Source organism: Betta splendens, chromosome 14 (assembly GCF_900634795.4).
Source record: "Betta splendens chromosome 14, fBetSpl5.4, whole genome shotgun sequence".
Lineage (NCBI taxonomy): Eukaryota > Metazoa > Chordata > Actinopteri > Anabantiformes > Osphronemidae > Betta > Betta splendens.
This window is the reverse complement of record NC_040894.2, coordinates 1,625,732-1,648,163: the sequence shown is the minus strand read 5'-3', so window position 1 is coordinate 1,648,163 and position 22,432 is coordinate 1,625,732. Positions and strand designations below refer to the sequence as shown.

General features: G+C 50.4%; 1 long non-coding RNA gene across 2 annotated transcripts in view; it reads left to right on the top strand.

The window, feature by feature from the left end:
- LOC114869776 (uncharacterized) overlaps window positions 1-22,432 on the top strand; it is a 46,219-nt gene that overhangs the window by 14,206 nt on the left and 9,581 nt on the right. The window contains exons 3-5 of one of the 2 annotated variants that reach the window (XR_008696696.1): window positions 5,841-5,920; window positions 10,451-10,560; window positions 20,684-21,885. This is a non-coding gene — a long non-coding RNA (uncharacterized LOC114869776). Of the gene's footprint in view, window positions 1-5,840; window positions 5,921-10,450; window positions 10,561-20,683; window positions 21,886-22,432 lie in introns of those variants that run through there. The other variant, XR_003788213.3, reaches the window with a different exon arrangement.

Here is a 22,432-nt window from a genome sequence, read left to right as displayed (position 1 = left end):
CTTCATCAGGTTTTTTCCTCCTCACAATACGTGGCCTCGTTATAATATTAATATATTAAAAGTAATGTTAAATAACCGTATCAATAAATTAACTGATAAGTAGAAGCTCAACTCTCAACTTAATTTGTGTGCATTTTGTTTATTTGCGCAACATTTTTCCCAAACGGACCTATACAATTTTAAATTAGGTTTGATATTAGTTTATTTTTATTCCGTTTAAATTGTAAAATTGAACGAAAAATAGAATTTGGTTTTAAAACCGAACCTCGTTAACGCAGCGGCTCGTTTGTTTGAAGCTAATTAACGTGCTTTACGTGCTGAGTGCGGACTTTACGTTGTAAATGTTCACAGCTTATTGTTTGCAAAATCGAAGCCTTTGTCTCATTATTTTAATTGTTTAATCTTTACTTACAGGTTAAACGTTTTTAATCGGCGAATCTAAACACGGAATATTCTAAATAGAACGTTTTTTTGTTCCTATATCTTGGAATTTTTTCTTTATTTATTTTTAAAATCAACATGTTAAATTTTAGATTTTTACTAAGTAGTACATTTGCTACGTGTAAAACACCGACGTCTCACTGAATCTGCGGCGTCGTGCGTGTTTTAGTGGACTCGTTTTGTGTTTAACTTCCAGCAGATGAACGGGCTGCGGTTCGCGTCAGACTGAGGCCTTCACGCGCGGACACTCGGTCGCGTCCACAGATCAAAGGCACCGTAACGTTTGTGGCGCAGTGGATTAAAGCGCCGCAAAAACGTGAACGTCCGAATAAACATAAAGTTACAGGGGCAGCGTTTTGTCTAATTCAGTCCTTTCTCACAGTGATTCACGTGCTGCAGTGAACATTTAGGCCGCTTCACCGCATAAGCGTCTGTGTGGCAGCGAATCTTTCCAGCTCCACATACTTGGTTTACAAGCTCCTTCTTTTGGCCTGAGACATGGGAGAAAGTGTGAAATTTGTCCCACCCTCACACTTTCCTTTTTAACACGGCCAAGAGCTGCGCACGGAGCAAAGCCGGGCTCTGGGAGCGGGATCCAGGCTGGATTAAAGGGGAGTTGCGGGCCTCGCTCCAGGACGCGGAGCCCTTCTTCGCCTGGTGCCTCTCTCACGTCAGCTGTTTGTTCGTCCTTTTTGATGAGCGCACCAGATTTCTGCTGTATCTCAATAGACGTGTCAATATTTGTCCAGTGCATACACTTTAAATGTAGCGATGCGACGCACAGGCCTGAATCTGTGCGCAAAATAGATGCGACACCAATAATGACGCTTTTGCGTGATTTTCTCTCAAGGTTAAAAATCTAAATTTACCAAATAATAAATAAAAATAGTTTGTATTTATCTATATAATCATTTCAGTCCAGGTGCAGCTGTAAGTGTGACAGGCGCACACACAATGCGCCATTGTGCGTTTGCGCTGTTTCAGTGCAGACCTCAGGTCGTTTGCATAAAGCTGTAGCCACAGAACAGTAATAGACACTGGCTGTCTGCGACTGCCTTCCTGTGAGGCCTGCGTTGCCAAATAACGAGTCTCACACAAACAGCGTTTCTGTAATTAGGCAGGCAGGTAGGAGAATGCTGTGATTACTCAACGAGTGACTCCAGGAGCTAAGTAGTACCCTGAAGGTGAGGCCGTGGCCTCATCTCTCCTGTGTAAATAGATGGGAGGATTATTTAGCCCGTGTGGACGGGGGAGGGAGGAGGTGTGTGTCTGCAGCCAGGACCTGTCTCATGGTCACCTCTGCAGCGTAAATAGTTATTCCCCAACAGCAAGAAGGGCTGATGCACAGTGGAAGGGTGGAAAACAAGCTCACACCCCACTGGGAGTGCTGGGAGCGGTGGGCAGAGGCTGCTGGGAGTGCTGGGAGCGGTGGGCAGAGGCTGCTGGGAGTGCTGGGAGCGGTGGGCAGAGGCTGCTGGGAGTGCTGGGAGCGGTGGGCAGAGGCTGCTGGGAGTGCTGGGAGTGCTGGGAGCGGTGGGCAGAGGCTGCTGGGAGTGCTGGGAGCGGTGGGCAGAGGCTGCTGGGAGTGCTGGGAGCGGTGGGCAGAGGCTGCTGGGAGCGGTGGGCAGAGGTTGCTGGGAGTGCTGGGAGCGGTGGGTAGAGGCTGCTGGGAGTGCTGGGAGCGGTGGGCAGAGGCTGCTGGGAGTGCTGGGAGCGGTGGGCAGAGGCTGCTGGGAGTGCTGGGAGCGGTGGGCAGAGGCTGCTGGGAGTGCTGGGAGCGGTGGGCAGAGGCTGCTGGGAGTGCTGGGAGCGGTGGGCAGAGGCTGCTGGGAGCGGTGGGCAGAGGCTGCTGGGAGTGCTGGGAGCGGTGGGCAGAGGCTGCTGGGAGTGCTGGGAGCGGTGGGCAGAGGCTGCTGGGAGGCCTTCTCTCGGCGTGGCTCATCCAGCGAGCCCAGGTCCAGGATCATCCTCACAGCTCCAGAAGCGCCCGTCATCCAGACGCTGCAGAGCTGGACCGATTCTGAGCCACACGTCCACTCAAACACCCACGCAGAGTTTACTGTCTGCTCCTCTCAACATGGGGGAGGAGGATGAAGTCACCCTCATCACAGGCGATTATGAAGAATACATGCCCCCCCCACACACACACATGCAGATGTCAGTTTCCAATCAGCAGTGAAATTAGTGATGCTTTGATTACACATGCTCAGAGATTTCCTACGTAAACAGGAATCCGTCCTGTATTTTCCCACTTTAGACAAACTTCGGCCTCTCTGGCTGCACAGCGGATGAGAGTCGGACGCTGCTTCCAGTTCTCCATCTGAGCGTAATACGGCTAAAGTGTCATTTAAACGGCTGCAGCCGCTTCAGTCCTCACCAGCTTCTGATTACGTGTGTTTAAAGGGTGTTTTCATCGCTGTTCTGACTGGAGTGAATTGAAATGACATCATCCTCTGCTATGGATTCATTTTCCTCCAGGTTTCTGTCTTGATGCTCGATCTTCAGGTCAATGATCCATTGAAGTGAAGCATTGCTTCATTCCTCTCTCATCATGACTCAGTGTGAGTTCTACACACTTATACATTTAAATTATTGTGGAGTTTTTGATGAATGAATTCAAGCTCAAATATCTTCTGGAAAACATTAGTGCCACTGTGAGACTTGTGCATCTAAAGGAAACAGCGCCTCTGTTTTAGATTTCTGATTTCTGAACTAAAGCTGCGCTGCAGCGGCTCCAAATGGCAGCAACCGGCAACTGTTAGAAGAGTGTGAACTGTAAAACCCACAAATCCTACAATCCTGAAGCAGGGCGTCCGTAAACTGGCTCCAGTCGTGGTCCAAGTGAACCTGGCGAGTCTCTGATCAGCTGGACGTGAAGCCTGAAGCCGTTTGACTGCAGAGCCTGATCCGAACGAGTCCGTTCAGGCCGGTTCAGTGAATCTGCTCCTGCTGGAGGTTCTGGTTAACGCTGAGCTGTGCTTCCTGCAGCGCTGCAGGTCTGCCTCAGGCCCGGCCCGGTTTGGCCCGGCCCGGTTCGGCCCGGCCCGGTTCGACGGGTCGAGCGCGCACCGACCCGTCCCGCAGGATTCAGGCGCCACCAGCAGGAGTTCAGGTCCGGAGCCGAAGGTCTTTACGCCGTAAACCATCACCTCGCTCTCCTCGATAAGATTTTAAGCCACAGCTATTTATTCCTCATTGAGCGTTTCATATGTGCTTATCCCTTCAATCCACCTGCATCTATAAATGATAAAACACTAATCCAGAGGAACAGGCCTGTTTTGTATTCAGAAGCACCTCGAGCTACACACATTGTGGTGTTACAATCTCCGTGTTGTCCCAAATGGGATTAATGTGCTGATTTCACTCACTGGGAGAGTTTGGACCCGGGTCAGGTTGGTGCTGGACGCATACGTCCCACACAGACTCACCGATCATCACTTGCCTGCACTTTTTCCCAAACTAGTTGCACCAGAGGCCCCTTTCATTCTGATCGCTTTATTTACCGTCTCCCTCCAACATCTGGATCGTGGCCTCCGCAGCAGCGCTCGGCTCAGATTTATGGAGGAGGCTCATAGCACTCTGCCGTGTTTGGGCTAGCGTCGCCCCCCCACCCCCGGCCTGTCCGCCCCCTCCTCCCCCCTCTGTCTGCTTGTCGTGGGGCTGATCTGATTACAGCAGCGTTTAGTTTGCACAGCGACTGAACTCCTCATGTACCAGGAGCGAGTTTTAGACTCACCTCACGTCTGACGACGCTAACGCTAAATAGCAGCAAAGAAGATGGGTTTCAGTTCAGGGTGTTTCTATAATTGAACATCACTGCATTTGATGCAGGGACGAATGAACTGATCAAACCATTGTGTATCTGTCAAATGCTTAAACACATTTTCAGTTTTCAAAATGGACCTTTATCATTTGGAAGGTGTCTTTTTAAATAAAAAGCCCGGCCTTGTTTGATTCCTGGGTCATGTTTTCCGGTCAGCGACGCTCCTCTGAGCTGCGTTTGCTGCTTGTTGTGGCCCCGCTTCCCTCTCGGCCGTTCTTCAAACCCGGCACCGAGCCGCTCCGGGCCTGATACATGTCTGTATAAACCTACTGACAGCAGGCTGGAAAAACAAGCTGCCTGAAAGACAGAATGGAAAGTGGAGAGTAAACGAGGGGAAGAGCGAGTCTCCAAATCGATCCGCCCAGGTTTCGACCTATAGCTCTTTGTGTTCCCCTGACACAAAGATTTATTATGCAAACATCACCGTTCCCAAAAATACATATTGAAACTATTTTGGACAAACACGGGAGACAAAGTGAGCGTCCTGCGCTGTCACGGGAGGCTGCAGCTCAGGGCGGCTGGCGAGGCAGCGGCGGAGAGCCCGGCGCATTAGTAGTCTCGCTTCAGGAACCCTGAAAAGGGGAGCGGGCCGGGCGGCGCTGAGGCTGAAGGACTGTCAGAGCAGGAGCACAAAGGAGGCGGCCGTGATTAAGAAGCTGCCTCGGCCCCGGACCGGCCCACTCAGGGGAAGCGGGTCGGGCCGGGCCGGGCCGAGGTTGAACCCGGCGAGTGTAAACACATGTAAACACTCATGCACGGAGCATACGCGTCCTACAGCTGCACGTCCTCAGCACACGCGTGGGACTGAGGCTCGCGGGCCGTTGCCGCGGTACCTGTTCTACAGGTGTGAGGAGGTTCCCGCTTCCAGAACGGGCTATTGGAGATAAGTAGAGCAGAAAAATGCATTGTTTGAGCCGAGGAATTCACTTTTAGCTGCCGTTGCCCGTCGCACAAAGACATTTACGTTGTTGCAGTGCAGCGGTAGAAAACAGGCAGATCTCAGATCCTCAACTCTGGCTCAACAGTTCAGGTGTGATGAGGTTCCCCTGGTTCCCCTGGTGCTCAGGGCAGTCTGAGGTGTTCAGATGATGGGACGATCCCCAACGTCACCTGGTAAAAACCCAGCTCAACAATTCCCTTTGAATGACCTGGATGTGCTGAAGGTGGCACGGAGCCGGCCGGTTCCAGGGTCAACGCTTCACTTTCTACCTGAGTGAAGAAACGACTCCGTGACAACGCGCCCTTATTCTGAAAGCGCCTTTTGTGTTTGCTTCTGTCTGAGCGGCGGTCGTGGACCTGACGTGTTGTTGGCAGACGTGAACTTGGCTTCACTGATGGGGAGAAGCCGCTGAGCTGCACGGCGCCGCCCACGTGTTTGCTCTGGAGCCTCCGCCGTGTTTGTCCGTCAACAAAAGGTCAACCACATATTTCACGTCTCCGCAGTCCCGGCGTTGGGCCTGGGAATCAAACGCATGCTGCTCCGCCTCAGCCGCCGTCCTCCCTCACAAACATGATGAATGTGTTTTTCAGAGGACACATAGGTGAAACTCAGCATATCTCTTGTCTCCTTCCTCAGAGTGAAAGGTATTCAGGAGGGAGAGGACAGCGCCCGCCGGACAATTTACTGCCCTTCTCTGGGAATTCCACATGATCCAGGTATGGGAACGCAGAGTGGGAAAAGCCTGAGCAGTGAACTCAGTCTGGCAGTTTTATTTTTGATTGTCAGATAAAACGCTATCTGCTGCTCTGAAGCTGTGCATGAGTCTTTAGCAGGAGGCACTTTAGCTCCTTCTCACGTTCTGGGTCCTGATAAAACCTACACAAACAGAGTCATTAGCGAGGCCAATAAAAGAGCAGAGGCCTGGAGCTTCTTCGGAGCTGCTCTGAAGACGCTGGTGGAGGAACAAACCTCTGCTCCGCGTTCATCAATCACAACCCTCTGCTCTGTAAAGAGGGGAGTGGGTCCGGCTGCTCTTTGGGTCGGACCCGTGGATGTGACGCCACATCCTGAGGACGAGGACGTACGAATAAAAGTGTCCAGTCACGATTTAGGACGGTCCCTGGAACAGTCTGATGTAAAAAGAGGCTAAGATGTGATGACTGTTTCTGCCAGATGTTTAATTTAACCTCATTAAAATAACATTTTGCCTCTTGAGGAGCTACAAAGACCAAATTCATTGTTTTAAACGCTAACAAACACCCTCTCACACAAAGTAAATCAAATTAAATGAAGTGTTTTGTTAAAACACGTAGCAGGAATATGAACGTTTGTCTTGAAGCCTGAGTAACGTGTTTCTGCCTCTTCATGTTGTGAACTGAGCCAGACGCACAAACACAGGTATGGATTTCCAGACGCACACAGTAGCCTGACCCGGAGCGAGGTTAGAGGGAGGGGGAGGGGGAGGAGGGGAGGATGAAGATGAAGCCAGCCTCTGCTTATCCTCAGCACGGAGCCTTTTCCCACAGTCGAACCCAACGCTTCTCCCTCGTCCCAGTTCATTTAAATGGCTGACGTCGAGCTGGCGACTGGTAAAAGATGCAGTTAAATCTGTTACACAACATGAAGATCACTAGAAAAGTTTGTGACAAACTCGCCTCATGCAACGCAATGCAAAGTAAAAGTGAAAGAACCCGTCAAACTAAACGTCTCGTTGCTTCTTAAATAAGGTTTCAAAATGTTGCTTTTAACACAGACACAGATTCAAAAACCTCATTTCCAGCGTCGTCACACCTTCATTAAGCGTTCATTCAATGATATTAACAGCTGGACACTTCTCACCACTGCGTGTTTTGGCTTCATGCTACATTTTTATATAGGATTCACTAAAAGTCTCATTCAAATGTCTTTCCTTCACTTTTCCAAAAGGACATTTATTGTTTGCACAGTTGCATTGGGTGTCAGACGGTCGGTGTCCAACCTGCTCAAACTGAAGTCGAGGCTCTAAACATTAGAATGGATTCTCATTTAAAGCAGTGCAGCCTTCGCGTCCAGGCTTCAGTCTCACTGTCGGCCGTTGGTTCCTCTCCTCCTTCCGTCGTCGCTCCCGTTGCCAGTGTTTATTGGAGGGAACCCGTAGAAGCGCTGTCGGTGATGGAGCAGGTGTGGGTGGCTTTTGTTAGACTCTTGTCTTTTGCTGCGAGACTTAATTCCCAAATGTTTTGAATTGTTTGGAAAAGGCTGAAGTTGGAGGGGATTTGCTGCTTGTGCGCGTTCGTCTCCGTGCACTTAAGACGCCTGCGAACTATAAAACACATCAAACCAAACGTCACCGGCCCAAAGCGCGCATATCTTGGCTTCTCCCAGTATTTGTTAATACAGATGATGCATGTCGGTTTCCACGACGATGCGATCGATGTTCACTTTGAACTGGAGCAGGGATGCAGCTATTTTTGGTCCAAAGCTGCTGCAGAGAATTAGATGCAGCAGCAGTGAGTCATTTGACCACACACCCCCTGTCTTTAGGTCATCTGGATTATCTGCTGCTCCTTATTCTGCTGCATCCGTAACGTTTATGTTCCCAGTAGACGACCCTCACGCTGCCTCTGATCTGAAGCGTCTGAATCAATGACAGAAACCACTAAAACCTGCCACCAATTATCTGCTGCTTTTTAGGGTGTGATGACATGAGCGCCAGCTCGTTTGTGTTTAATCTGAGTGGATCCTGTGATGTGTGAACACTGATCATAACTGCTTCCCGGTGTCCACAAAGACCAAAACACACGGGAGCAACTTGTGGCTTTTGCATTAACAAATGTCTTTAGGTAGTTTTGGTCCCGAGTGCAGGCGCTCACGGTGGGAGGCGGTGGGAGGAGGGTGCAGCCAGGTGGGGCTGAGACGGTGAGAGCCTTTCTCAGGTAGGTCTGTCCCAACATGACAGCCTGTTTACCCGTCAGCTTGTAGCTTTTGTGTGGGCCTCCCACAGGAGACAAAGGACGCGGAGCTTTAGCTCAGGACCACCAGTGGAGAGGAGGTGTGTGTTTGCCTTCACGTGTACCGCGTCGCCCGCCTTCACGTGTCTGTGAGGAGCTGTGCACATGCGTGTACTGCCAGTGAGGTCATACGTGTGTGTGTGTGTGTGTGTGCGTGTGCGTGTGTGTGCGCGTGTGTGACCCTGAACGCCTCTTATGCTTGTTGCTGGGCGGGTTTGTGTACAGATGCAAATATGTGTGACTAATTCGTGTTTAAGAGCAGCAGACACAGAAGTCTGCTGTGGAATTAGGGTGAGGGGTGTGTGTTTGTGTGTGGAGGGTGTGTGCGTCTCTTTGTCTTTGCATGTGAGGGTATGTGTGTTGTAACTCGAGCATTGTCTTTGTAACAGGCTCATTTATTATGAACCCGTCCACCGGTTTACTGTAGCTGCCGTGTGGTGTCATGCAGACATAATGGACGGCTCAGATCAGCCGCTGTCACAGCACCGGAGGCAACAGCTGCTCGTCTGTGGATGCTGATATTTAAGGTCCATCTAAAAACGGTTCATGGCTGCGACCACCTGTCAGACCCACAACGATGAACAGGCCGAACAACAGCCTCCAGACGACGATCGATCCAAAAACAGGAACTAAGAAACAGCCCATGTGTCATTTTGCACATTTTGAAACCTGAATAACATTTATGGAAATTCAATTTATCCTTATGATTTTCATATTTGCTTATTACAAAACCTTGTTTGCACAGTTAATTCTGTTTTGTATCTACTGCTGTTGCAAACTGTGGGATGAATAGTCGTATCGCATCCATTTTGAACTTGCGGTTTAATAATATGTAAATCTGAAAATATTAAAATATTATACATAATATAAAATATTAAACATTTGTATAATATTTTTTCCATGTCGTATTTATCTTTTTCAATGTAAAAGAAAAACAGTAAAGTGTTAAGTTTAATTGTGTGTTACTGGAAGTGAACCTACTCAATCGCGTCGGTGGTATTTTCAGTGTAAAATTCCAGAAAGTTGAATAATGAACCTGGCGGTTGCGAAACGATGCTTCTTTCCCTTGTTTTTGTGTGACGCTGATGCAGAGACTGTTTGAACAGACTCTGAGCAGTTAGTTTATTTTTGTGGGAGCCCGGGTTCAAAGCGATTGCAGCTCCTGGATTAAAGCTAATAGTGTATTTTTAAGCTGCCGTCTGCTGGTGTGAGCGCTCGCGGTGTTTGACGTCTACCTGTGTGGCAGCAGGTAAAGCCTCTAATCTGTGTTTGTCTCAGTCTGAGCAGCGCCGAGCTGTGACTCATTCCTCCATCCATCACAGAAATGAACAGTCGCCACTGTAATTTACCCAGCTAATCCCCAAATGCCAAATTAATATGTTAAGTATAGGTGTGATTAGAGCCTGTGACACGTCCCTGTGGACTCCACATGTTCAGTGAGTGCTGTCATCTGAGGAGCGAGGCCTTTAATCCCACACATCTCGGCCTTTTCTTCGGTTCGGACCGTCTGCTGTGTCTCTGGTTCTGGACTTGGAACCTCCACCGCTGAGCTTTGCTTGAGGAGCTGCTTCGTGCACCTGTTTGCAGCCTGGACCCAGTTCTCACAGATCCGCTTGGTGTCCCAGCCCCCCCCCCCCCCCCCCCCCCCCCCCCCCCCCCCCCCCCCCTTCCTCATGCTGTTAAAGCCAGCTGCTCTCTCCTGGGCTGCTGAGCTGAGTGCTGAGGAGCAAAACGCTAAATCCAGCTGGACATATTTCACCAGCGCAGAGACAATGAGCGCTGGAGCTGAAAGCAGGAGAAGAGAATAAATAGGGATTTGTGGATTTGTAGGAGATGAGAAGGCAAGAAATGAGGGAGAGAATGAAGCGAGGCCCGGCTGCACGCCGTTTTCAGGCCCGGTCTGCAGTTTATTTGACATTAGCTCACAAACCTTGATTTTATGTTTGTGCTTGTTTTACGGAGATGTTAAAAATCCTGCAGTTTTTCAGTGATCTACTTTCAGTCCTTTTTTTTGTGATCACAGCGATTCCTTGCTTACGTTTGGATCAAGTGAGGACATTGTTTTAAACCCATAAAAAGCCTCAGCTGATCCATTAAACGTAAACCCTGTGTCGGCCTCAGACGTTTGTCCAAAAGCGACGTCCTCCAACACTTGGACTTTCCTTGGCTGCGGGTCCAGATTCACTATTTAAAGCCCCAGTTGTCATTTTTCTAGTATGAAGGGTTTAAGACATTGAATCCTCTGTCGTTGCACAGGAGCCTCCTGTTACCTGATATATCGTGTCTGAAGTGGAGGCTGCGCCAACAGAAGCCCTTTAGGGGGAACGATGGCCCCGCGACGCGTCGGACCTCCGGTTCTGCTCCAGGTGTGTGTCCCGGTCGGTGGCTCTAACCTTTGCTCTGTTTTAATCAGGTGAAGTAGTGGCTCAGCGACCCACTGTTTGCTGCCACGCTGCGCTGTTTGTGTCAGATCCAGGTCTCGTCCAGATTGGAGTGGCCTTGGGGTCAAAGGTCAGATAAACACAGCTGGCACTCTCCTCCTGGCTTAGTGTTGTTTCTCTTCAACCCCCCTTGTGTTCTCTCTCTCTCTCTCTCTCTCTCTCTCACTTCATGTTTCTGTGTCAGGCCTATTTTATCTCCTTTTTGTTGTGATCTTTCTTTCTCGCTCTCTCTCACATCTTCCTCTTTTCAGTCTTCTAATTTCCTCTGCTAATCCGGTCTCTCTTCCTAAACTTTTATCTCGTTTACTTTGCCTTCTTTTGACTTTTTCCTTGTTTTCTTTGCTCTTTAACTCGTCTGTCAGCATATTTTGATTGTCATTTTAATCTCGCTGCTCTTCTCTGCCTTCAAACGTGCTCTGATGTTGCTGTGTCTCTGTTTCTCCATGTCTGTTCATTGATGTCCACATCTGCTTCATCTCCACATAACTGTCACACACTGTGTTGTGTGTTTTAGACGAGCCTCTTCTTTGCTAATAGTTTTTTGATCAACGCAGTGAGGCCAAAACTGTGTGTAAACACCAACAGACCTGCAGTTGTGCTCATCGCCAGTGGTTCACAGGAACGTCACTGGTGCCCAGTTAAATGTGTGCACAGATGCGTGAAGGTGCATAGAAATCTATACTGTGCACATCTGTGGTCTTTTTCCTGCTGGAGAGACCTTGATCCTCCACTCAGACACCGCGTGGACATCATTAGATGCTTCATCTTTGGTTTGTTGTTCAGAGTCCGTCAGTGTCCGCTTTCATGGAGTGTCATCGTTCACCCGCCGCCGAGCAGAAGCTGAGTTAATGTGTGGTCAGTGGTGAAAAGCTCTGTCCTGCGTCATCGAACGGCCTGAAGCCTGGATGTGTTTCCTTCAGTGCCTGATTGGCTACTATAAGGAAGCCTGATCCGCAGCAGCAGCAGCAGCAGCTGCAGCAGCAGCTGCATGAACAGGTCCAGGTTCACGCAGGCGTAGCCGGCGTTTGCCCTGTTTGTTACCTTTGCGGTGCAGCTGAATGGAGCGCAGGCGGATGTGCTGATTGTTCGGGGCCACATTGCTGCTGAAGGCGTGCTCCGCTCTTCCTCTGGGTGTTTTCACCCTCGGATGTAATGAATTGCTGCTTTTGTCAGCCGTCCAAACTCTCGCCGTCGGTCTCTCAACACTCGGATGCGTCATCGCGGTCGTGTTTGTGTTTGTGAGTCTCAGTCGCGTCCTCTTTTGGGTTCTGCGCGACGTTCTCTCAGGTTCTTTCACTCCCGTCTTGTTTCTCGCCTGTCGTTGCTCCTCTTCCTGCTTCCGCCTCACGCCCATCAGCCGCTGTACCTGCTGAACGTGAGGCCGGATCGTCTGCATTGCATGCAAAGGAGTCGACTCCTGACAAGAGGCCACAGCTGCCAAACGAAACACAGCTTCATCATTGTCTTCATGTTACAGATGGATGAGGGTGCTGACAGACAGGCGGAATAAATTGGATGGATATCAAGAAGAGACCAGCTTATGTTTCACCGCTCCTGTTTCTCTTCTTCTTTTTTCTGCCTCTTGTTGGTTCTGCGTCGAGGTGCATTTTTATTCAAATGCAGAGGATGAGCGGCGGCGCGGCCCTCGCGTCCACGCTCTGTTAAGGTGATTTAATGCAAAGCGTTTGGCCGAGTCTGCATCACCCGCTGTATAACTGGACCGAGGGAGGGCTGGAATGAAACGGCGTGTGCTGATCCGAGTTCTGTGCAGCTCTGACTCTGTCCAATCGAGGTCCGAAGCGGCGGCCGCTGCTCCTGTTCCACAGTGTTTTCATTTCTTATCTGTTCACCAGCGGTGTCGCTTCCTGGTGCGGTCGCCTGAAGCTCAGACAGCTGCACACACAGCGTCTCAGACACAAGTTGACAATATTTGAATACTATTCTATTAAAAGCGTGTCAAAATATGTTCGCTTTTCCATTTTCATATCGATGCAACCCATTTGTTTAATGGTACATCTCAGCAAACTCCTCATTCGTTGCTGTTATTTGAGATAATTGGGAAACTGACTTTAGGGCCATTTAAGAGACAGGAACCACCTGATTGGGGCCTAGTTGTTGTAAACAAAATCTCAGCTCGGTTGAAAATGCTCAACCTTCCCACCGGTGGACGGTTTGTTACGGAACCAGATGTGGCAGAACATGTTCCTTAGCACACATTCCTCAGCGCTGGCCTTGGTTGAACACCTATTGTGCTGAATTACATTCCCCCACTCAGACAGGCTGTTAAGGTACTTGGAGAGAGGGGAAAGCAGTATATTAAGTCCAATTTCCATAAGCCTGGCTCTAAGTTGGACGTTTGCTGGTGCTTTAAGTAAAACCTGAAGGTAGCGGAGGCCAGAGTGGAGCCAGGGAGATCAGGAAGATATATGGTGACATCAAAGCTGTGCTTTGTACCCCACGAAAGCCTGGAAAAGTCCACCAGGACGGCGTGAGTCTGCACCGAGGACGAGGATGCCTCCAACCAGAGGTCTGTTCGCTTCTGACTGAACGCCCCTGAGCGCATAAGCAGCGGTAGAGCAGAACGAGGACTGGACTCACATTAAAACACCGCAGCGTAGAAACTGCTCGTCTGTTCAGAGCGGCAGAGTTTAGATCTGCTGTCCGTCAGTAAACGACGCCTGGAGGACACGGAGGCAGCACGTGTGGGACTGAGTCGGGTTCGAAAATGAAATAATGAGCGTTTACTGGACGTGGAAGCTTCCGCTCGGCTCCATGTGCAGGAGAATTAGCCGACGTTTGAGCAGCGACGACCTCAACCTGTTCCCTGAAGCTGGGGTTCAGAGCCTCTGGACTCCTGGCGGCAGCGCCGGGACGGGCCGTGAGACGCTTTTTCCCTCCACACGTGTAATTACATCAGATTATGTAGCTGTATCATTAGCGCGGCCGTTCCCAGTCGCTTCTCGTCTTCCTTTGATGTTGCGCTCTGCGAAGCTCAGCCTCGACGGCGTGACTTAATCTTGCTTAGGTTGCTTTTCTCTCCTAAAGAGAAAATTGCATGTAATTAAAGAAAAATGTCAACAATCGCTGCCAAGTGGTAGCGTGGAGCGTTTCATAGACCAATTCCAATGAAAACATGAATTAACTGAGATTTCTCTACAACTCGTGTAAATCGGTGCTGAACTACATCTCTCGTCATTAGCACCTGAGATCCTGATCAGCACTTATTCAGGAGAAACTGAATGAATCTGCTTTAAAGAAAGTCGCTTCACAGACATCTGCATTAATATGAAACTGAGTTACGATCACGCTTTTGTCACTTCAAACCGAGCTTCCACGGGTCCTGGGTGTGGTTTTACCCCCTTGTCCTTCACTGACCTCAACCACCTCCTGCGACTCTCTTCTTGTTAACGTGCCTCAATTACAATTATTAGTTTCCTACGTGCTGAAACATGCAGTTCCTGTAAAGGAGTGCAGTGTGCTGTGAGAGACTGTAATGAGTGGACGCGGCTCAGTCTGACTCACGGGGGCTGAGCTCAGGGTGGGCGTCATCTGCCTCCCCCGGGTTCCAGTCCAGCTCCTCCAACATGAACATCTGTACACATGTGTTTAACACTCACACGACCACAGTCTGGGGCTTCGTGTCCTTTAAGGGCTGAATACTGGGCAATGACTCAGATATTGGTTCCCAACCTGTGTGGAGGTTTATTTTAAATCGAAGGCTGTTAAAAAACTTCTTGTGCTTCTTATTTATTGAGAACTTTCAGAAATGCTGCGTCAGATTCAGGTGTTTGCTGCTGTTTCGGCAGCGTTAGTGAAGTCCCGTCTGAATTATTCACGTGGGCTCGCTGAAGCCATCGCATGCAGATCCTGGATGATCCCTTCGCAAGCTTTAAATGAGCAGAGGGCAAAGAGGAAGAAAGGATTCAAGGCTAGAACACTTGGAAAAATAATATAAATGTTGAGGTGGTGAAAACAATTGTTAAATTGTAAAAAAAGAGCCAAAGACAGGAAACGGAGCGGAGTCTTACATGGACTTAGTGTAAGTCCTGCTCCTGTCACTCTGCTCCTCAGCCTAATTCACACACCTGAGTGGACCTCGTTCAGGCCGTGAGCTCAGCTCCAGGGAGCGGGAGGCGGGTTAAACTGGGAGGAGGCCAGATCTGATGCAGCGCAGACCTAATCCTGCTGTTTGGATGCACCCACCTGGACACGCAGGGCGCAGCGCCGGGTGCACGTCAGCGAGCGCTTCTGCACTTTGCTCCAGGACGAGCGGCGCTGCTGCTGCTGAAGCTTCGGCTTCGGCTTCGGCTCCGTGACCTGTTCACGCTCTGCTGTGGCTCCTGACGCACACGGCTTCCACCTGCGACGGGGCTCAAACGGCCTGTTTTAAGCCTGTGAGCCGCCACAGTCCGCGCTCACAAAGGGAATTGATGATGGGGTATTAGGGCAGTATAGTAAATACGTCTGACTCTCAGAAGTGCCTAAAGTGATAGATTAGCTGTTTCCCTAAATGCAACTGTGCCAACACTCAGCTCCTTTTAGTTTGTAATTAGATGCAGGATTTTAAGATCAATTGCTAAATGTAGCCGGGTTATGATTAGCTTCTGTGTCTAGATCTGAGCAGCTCATACAATAATTAGTGTTTTGTCAACTCCTGTCAAATCCACATCAGATGCATAAATATACTCTAATACCTGCTCATTATGCGCCACAGAAACCACAGATGCAAAGATGCTTCTAACTTTAAAATCTAAATAAATATTATGTAGTGGCAGATGTGTCACACTATAGGAGCTGCTCCTCCAGCAATGACACTGACAGGAGGCTCAACCCGCGGCGCTGAGGATGGAGGCAGGTTGTTGGACCAGCGCCGCGTGACCCGTTCGGCCGCTGGCGTCAGTAGAGACTCGAGTGCAGCTGTGTCCTGATTTAGGCGAGAAAAGAGCTTCGGTTCAAGTCATAAAGATTGTTTTGGTTTAAAGGCTAATTAAGAGGCTGCGTGTGACGCGAGTCCGACGTTCTCTCCATGAAAGCAGACCACATGACTTCTGTAAGAGCCACGGAACCAAACATCTGCAAACGGTCTGAACGCTTCACTCAGAGGTCTGATCATTTGAGAGGAGTCTGACATCAAACTGGAAGAAAACCATCTCGCTGTAACTTTGTGTGAGGAGCTCTGGCGCCGTCGGCCCGTTCTCTCTCAGGCCGGTCCAGGCAGAGGTCCGTCCGACCGGAACCGGCTGTGTTTCACCATCGCAGGTCCAGGAGGAACCGTCGGGTTTCTTTTTTTTCCCCTTAAATTGTGATTTAAGCAAACAGAGGTGGCTGCAGGAACAGAACCACCGGTACCGGGTCCACAGCGCTGGGCTTTAGCTGTGACCAGCAGAACTCTCCGTTCAAACACCGGCCACTTCAAACACGTCCCGTCGACTGTGTGTCAGCAAAGCTCGTGGACCCGAACAGCAGCGACTTCCCAAAAGATTTAGTCTGAGTTCAGTGCCTCTGAATAGAAGCTAAATCCAAATTGCACAAAGACAATGGAGGCGTCGTTTCAGCCTCGAGCCAGATTTTCTGTCTGTTTCTGTCTCCTGACAAGGTCTGGTTGGAAATGAACAGAACCTGCAGTGACTCATCACAACCCATTCAGAGAAAGTGACCCAGAACACGCACACACTCGCATTCTCTCTCTCTCTCTCTCCCTTTCCCCCTCTCTGTCTCTCTCTCTCTCTCTCTCTCTCTCTCTCTTTCTCTCTCTCTCTCTCTCTCCCCCTTTCCCCCTCTCTCTGTCTCTCTCTCTCTCTTTCTCTCTCTCTCTCCCCCTTTCCCCCTCTCTCTGTCTCTCTCTCTCTCTCTCTCCCTCTCTCTCTCTGTCTCTCTCTCGCTCCCCTCTCTCTCTCTTCTTGTTCATCACACATGTGTGTTTGGAAGCTGTGTTTCTACTGACTGACGCCTGTAACCTGCTCCATCAACGCGCCGCCGCCGCCTCGTTGGCAGGAAGCACTTCTCCCACGGCTCCAGTCAAAACAAAGTGCAGCGTTCACACACCGGCCGCACAACAGCATGCTGTTGTCATGAGTCCAAGGACCCCCTGAAATCCAGGTGAAAGCTTTTATTTCCTTTTGGCTTCACCTGTTAAATCCTCCTCCAGGATGAAGGGAAGGAGTCTGAAAAGAGCGTTTACAAAGGATTTGGACCAGCGACGAAGCAGCAGCGCAGTGTTGGAGAGCGGTTCTCAATAATCTGTAAACCTTTGTTTATTGTGCTTTTTATAGCAGAACAGGTTTAAAAGGCCTTTTTAGGAAAACTAGACCAAAAAACTGTCTGTGTGACATCACATCACACATCACCGAGACGTGTGCAGAATGCCTTGAATCACATCATAAATCAAAGTACTGAAGCCATGTTACCATGAAGCACCTGACATGACACGCTCTTATCGTATTCCATCTCTGGCTCGTGGTTGTCTTTAATCAGCCTCCATCTTGTTTTCTCACGTCTGACTCATCGATACAAAACCAACTTAATCCTGTTCAGAGAAAAAGGCTTTGAAGAAACCTGCCTGCGGGAACCAGATCGCACGTCATTCATGATTTATGTTTATGTTGAGGCGTGTGCACGGGCAGCAAATTGGTGGTTGATGTTTATGATTCTGTCGGTGCACATTGAATGAGCTGCATGTTCACAGGTGTAATGACGGCTAATGAGCAGCTGAAACCACTGACGAACTGGAAATGTGTGTGACGTGAGGCCTGTCGCTGGTTCTCGCGGCCTCGTCATGTGATCAACATCATCATCTTCACGCCTGAAGTGGAAACTACGTTTTCTACAGGTGAATTTATGGACACTGAGCCAAAGCAACACCTGGGGGGAGTTTGAGAGGATGGTGAACTGCTGCCGGCTGCATTTTCTGGTTCAGATGCAGCTCAGAACTGAAACGTCAGCGCTCCTCATACGCCGTGGCCCAGAGGAAGTCTCTAATTAGCTGTGACTCAGTGATCGCGTGTCACCGATTGGTCCAGTTGTTTCAGGTGAAGTAAGGAGTGCTGTGATTGGCTGAGAGCGAGTTCATCACGGCCTCTGACAAGTTAAAAGTTAAAGCGGAGCAGGAGAGAGAGGGAGGTTTCAGCTTCTGTGAATGAGCCAGTGTTAATGGTTCCTTCAAACCCGATCAACTCCTGCCATTATTCACTTTAAACCTCTCTTGTCTTTCACCAAACGCTTCCTGTTGAATGACTCAAGATCTCGATCTACATCTTGTCTAAGTGTTGGAGGTGAGGCATCCAATTAACATAATTACGTCCTGTTCACGTCTCCTTTCGCCTGCAGGGCCTCCTGTCAGTCACTGTGACAGCTGCACCCACATGCACAGGGTGGGTCCAGATCACACGGGCCGGTTCTGGGAACGGTTCCAGCCATGGTCCGGATACAGCGTCCGTCGTGCACGCGCTCGGCGCCAACGCGGCGCTCGCTTTGATCTGTGGACGCGGCCGCGTCACCTGAGTGACTCATGGTGTCATGGCCGCCGGTGGACGAGCGGCCGCCGCCTGAGGGAACGCGCGGTATCTGGAAATGAAAGTTTCCTAAAAGGAACCGCAGCGCTGCACAAGGTTCTGTGGCGTGAACCTAAACGCAGCGAGGACGCGTCTGCGTCTGAACCAATGAAAGGCGGGTCGTGAGGTCACAGCTGAAGGTGCTTTGTGACTTTAAAGGAGTCTTTTCCACTGGATTTAAGGAAACCATTTAGCTGAATTGACTGGTGTGAAGCTTCGACCACGCGGCGCTTTGTGGCGATGCTGAAGCTGAAGCTGTTTTACGCATTCGCTTCCTCACTTTCAAGTGTCGCGTTTAGAGCCAATTAGCAGAGACGAAGCTTAACGTGTCGTCTGTTTGTTCGGGTGATGAACAGCGGCCTGATGCGGACGGGACTCAATGACGCTGAGGCCTTTTCTATTTCTACATACAAAACTGGAGCTTTTGAAGTATTTGCCAAAGGTAGTTTGCAACATAATTCCCTAAAAGTCTTTTTTGTTTTGTGATGTTTTTTGGACACTGTCGGAGGTTCAAATCTGTCAGACATGATTCTGTAAATGTGACTTTCTGCTTTAACTGCTGCAGTGCTTGTATCTTTGCTCCGTGCGCTGCTTTGAGATCAGTTTTCAGCTTTTGTTCTCGATAAAGAACAAAACGCCCACACACAACTTGAGCCTGATGGGAACAGCTGGTTCGGCCCATTAGCCGCGGGAAGCTAAAGGCTGCTACCAGTTGTGCGAGTTCTGCGCCGCAGGTCATTCTTTGTGAAGGTCACGCGTCTGTCAGCGCCAGCAGCCGGTGCCGGTTCTGGTTCTGGTTCTGGTTCTGGTTCTGTGTGTTCTGAAGGTCAGCGCACGGCGTCTCCTGCCATTCATCACTGTCTGTTCTCCAGGAGTTGGAGTTTGAAGGTTTTCTTCCACTGAGCTCCAGACGCTAACGTGGACGGACGCTAACGACGTTCACTCAGATCTGCTGCTCTGTTTCATGGACGCCGCTCTTGGCTGTTTGTTTTAGCCAGTTGTGTTTCATCTGAAGCAGCCTGAGGCTTAAGAGGCACAAAACACATTAACGTGGACCAGCTGACACCACGTGGAATCGACACCTGTGGATTATTCAGATATCAAAACATTTGCAGCTCTGGTGAGGATGAATCTGGGCCTCGACGCCTCAGCTCATGACAGTTTGTTTTGGTTTCTGATGAGAGGAATGCATCTGCATTCTTCCCTGGCTTTGTCCTCTGAGCTGCTGTTTGTTCTTTGTTATAACAAAGTAATGACACATCAGAGTGGTTGAAGCGTCACCTGACGTTTCCTGTTTGAATGCTAATCAGCCACTTTTAAATCGAATACTGACAGATTTCAGGCTCAACTCAGGTTTGATTTACCTGTAGGTCCTGAACCACTAATAAGTTTGTGCTGTAATAGTTTCACTTTGAGTCGTGTTCAGACCAACGTCAGCTTTAAAGCCGTCGACAAGTGGGATGAAGAAGCAGGAAGTGCTGCAGCTCCAGTCACAGCGCCGCCGTCTGATGGATTCTGTTATTTCCCTCAGAAGTTCTGTTGGTTCTGCAGAACTGTGTTAATCCATCCCCAGGTCACCGACGGTACAAAACAGGACGAGTCCTTCAAAACAAAAGTTAGAAAACTTTAATACACAGCGCGGTCATGCGTGTTTTCCCGAGAACTCCAACAAATACAATAACGAAGGTCCAAGTTTCCTTTAACAACGTCCCGCTTGACATTCGCCTCCACGTCTCCGGTGCCAAACTTGTCCTTTAATTTCCCCGAACGCGCGTCTATATGCGCCGTTCAACCTTAAAGTTCCAGTCTCGGTTAATTGACTCGTCTGGAAGACGGGCTGTCACGTCTGTCTCTAACAACCACAGCCATGGCAGGATAATGGCCAGGAGGAAAGGTGCCGTTAGGTGCCTCCGAGCCCTCGCCTCCTCCTTCGCTCTGATTAAAACGATTGAGGGGGAACACTCGGGTTCTTGACCCAAACGCTGCTCCGTTCCAAATTGCTTTTGTTAGGCGGCCGTGGCGGCGCGGCGGCGCGGCGGCGCTGCCTGTCTGCCCACGGCGTCTAGGGGGGATTTGGATGCATAAACATGAGCGCTGCAGGCTGGGAGCGAGTCAGGTGGAGTCCTGGAGGCCAATTTAGGCCCGGCAGCAGAGGTGAGGAGGACAAAGAGGAGGAGGAGGAGGAGGAGGAGAAGCTAATGGAGCCTCCTGCTAACAAGCCCGTCTCAGCTTTAAGGCTGATGTCACCGCGTCTCCTCCTCCAGCAGCACCTGCCGTTCCCTCTGCATAATGTCCCACGCGCCGCACGTCTTCTGCCTTCGCCCCAATTTGGATGTGCAGCAGCGACTCATTTGTGGAGGCACAGAACCGGTTCTGCTGTTTGTTTGCGTGTTTGTGTGCGCGTCGCGTATCTGTCAGACAGGTGCTTTGTTAAGTCGCTGCCACTCATCGTCTGGTTCGTCGGCACCCCCTCCGGGGCGCCGTCTTTTCCCATGCAGCCAATGTACCTGAAAGCAGCAGGCGCTTCAGGACGGAACCGCCCCGCGTCCCGTTCATTAAGGTGGAGCAGCGCTGCCCGTCTGCAGGGAACCGGTCCGACGTTTCCTCCAGGCAGAACTTTGGCTTCATTCATCTCACGTTGGTTCAGTCTCACAGGCAGAGCAAGCGTCACACACATGAGAACTGCACAATAAAGCTTTTATTCAAACTGGAAGATGAAGTGATGGAGAAAATTCCTTAAGATGAACCGAGGCCAGTGGATCAAACGCAGCTTGTCATTTCTGTGCTGCAGGATCATTTCCAGACTAGCGAGGTGACGAACGTCTTGTCAAATTCAAATGCAAAACCCCCTTTGACCCGACAAAACCCCGTGCACACGGACTGCGTGAATTGAGTTGTTCGTCCACTTGATCATTCATGCGATGTGCTGTCAGACATGCAGGGTTAAACTGGGAGCTTGTCTCCCTGTCAATCACAAGCAGAGAGACGAACATCTCTGTCGCTGTGCCCCCCCCCTCAGTGTGATATCTGTGTTAAACAAGGCCGCCGTGCAGGCTTAGAGCCGCTGCCTGGGGAAATCACAGCTGTGCGTGTGTCATACATATCCATGCAGCGGCGGCGGCTGTGTGCGCGCTCTGTTAGCAGCATCTGATACGCTTTGCTGCAGTGACTCCTGGGGGTAATTGACGGGCTCAGGCTCCTTGTTTGGGCCGGTCTCAGGAGGGGCAGTTAGGCTCAGACCTGCAGACCTCCACTCATGGAGAATGCATAAAGGGATCTCTGGTGTATCCTCGGATTAGGGGCTGAATGAAGCCACAGCAGCTGGAGGTGCTTTAAATGTGTATGTTTGTGTGATATGTTCAAGCCCAGTATTTGAAGTGGGAGAACGTGTGCTCTAGACAGACGATGCAGACGCAGGTTAACAGATGAGCCGAGGCGCCTCCTGCTGGGTCTGAGCGCTGCTCCATCGGCTCCCTTTCTTCTGCTGGGACCTCTTGGGTCGGAACCTGGTTCTGTGGAGTCTGAGCTGCTTGCTTGGAACACGTGGGACCTGCAGCGTCCCCTCAGCCCACCTGCTGTGCAGCCGTCAGTCTGGTCACATGAGCAGAGCCACGCGCTGCAGTGGCCGCTTCCAGCTCCGTGAAGGTTGATCCCCTGCTTTTTAGAGCAGACCATCACACAGACCAGCAGATGCTCCTGCGCCCACGCAGCCTCACCTGAGCCAGCGATGCTGCTGCTTTAGCGGCTTCAATAGCAGCAGCAGCAGCTTCAGCAGCAGCTTCAGCAGCAGCTTCAGCAGCAGCTTCAGCTTCAGCAGCAGCTTCAGCAGCAGCTTCAGCTTCAGCTTCAGCAGCAGCAGCTTCAGCAGCAGCTTCAGCTTCAGCTTCAGCTTCAGCTTCAGAAGCAGCTTCAGCTTCAGCTTTAGCTTCAGCAGCAGCTTCAGCAGCAGCTTCAGCTTCAGCTTTAGCTTCAGCAGCAGCTTCAGCAGCAGCTTCAGCAGCAGCTTCAGCAGCAGCTTCAGCTTTAGCTTCAGCTTCAGCTTCAGCAGCAGCTTCAGCAGCAGCTTCAGCAGCAGCTTCAGCTACAGCTTCAGCAGCATCGCAGCGTCGCACGCTGGCGGCGCCACATCACGTTCTGCTGCTTGCGTTGTCTGAGATCTCAACCAGGCGAGCAGATCACACACGTTTGTTGTCTCTGCCTGAGCCTGGCAGTCACGCCTGGTTCCTGCGGACGCTCCTCGAGCAGAA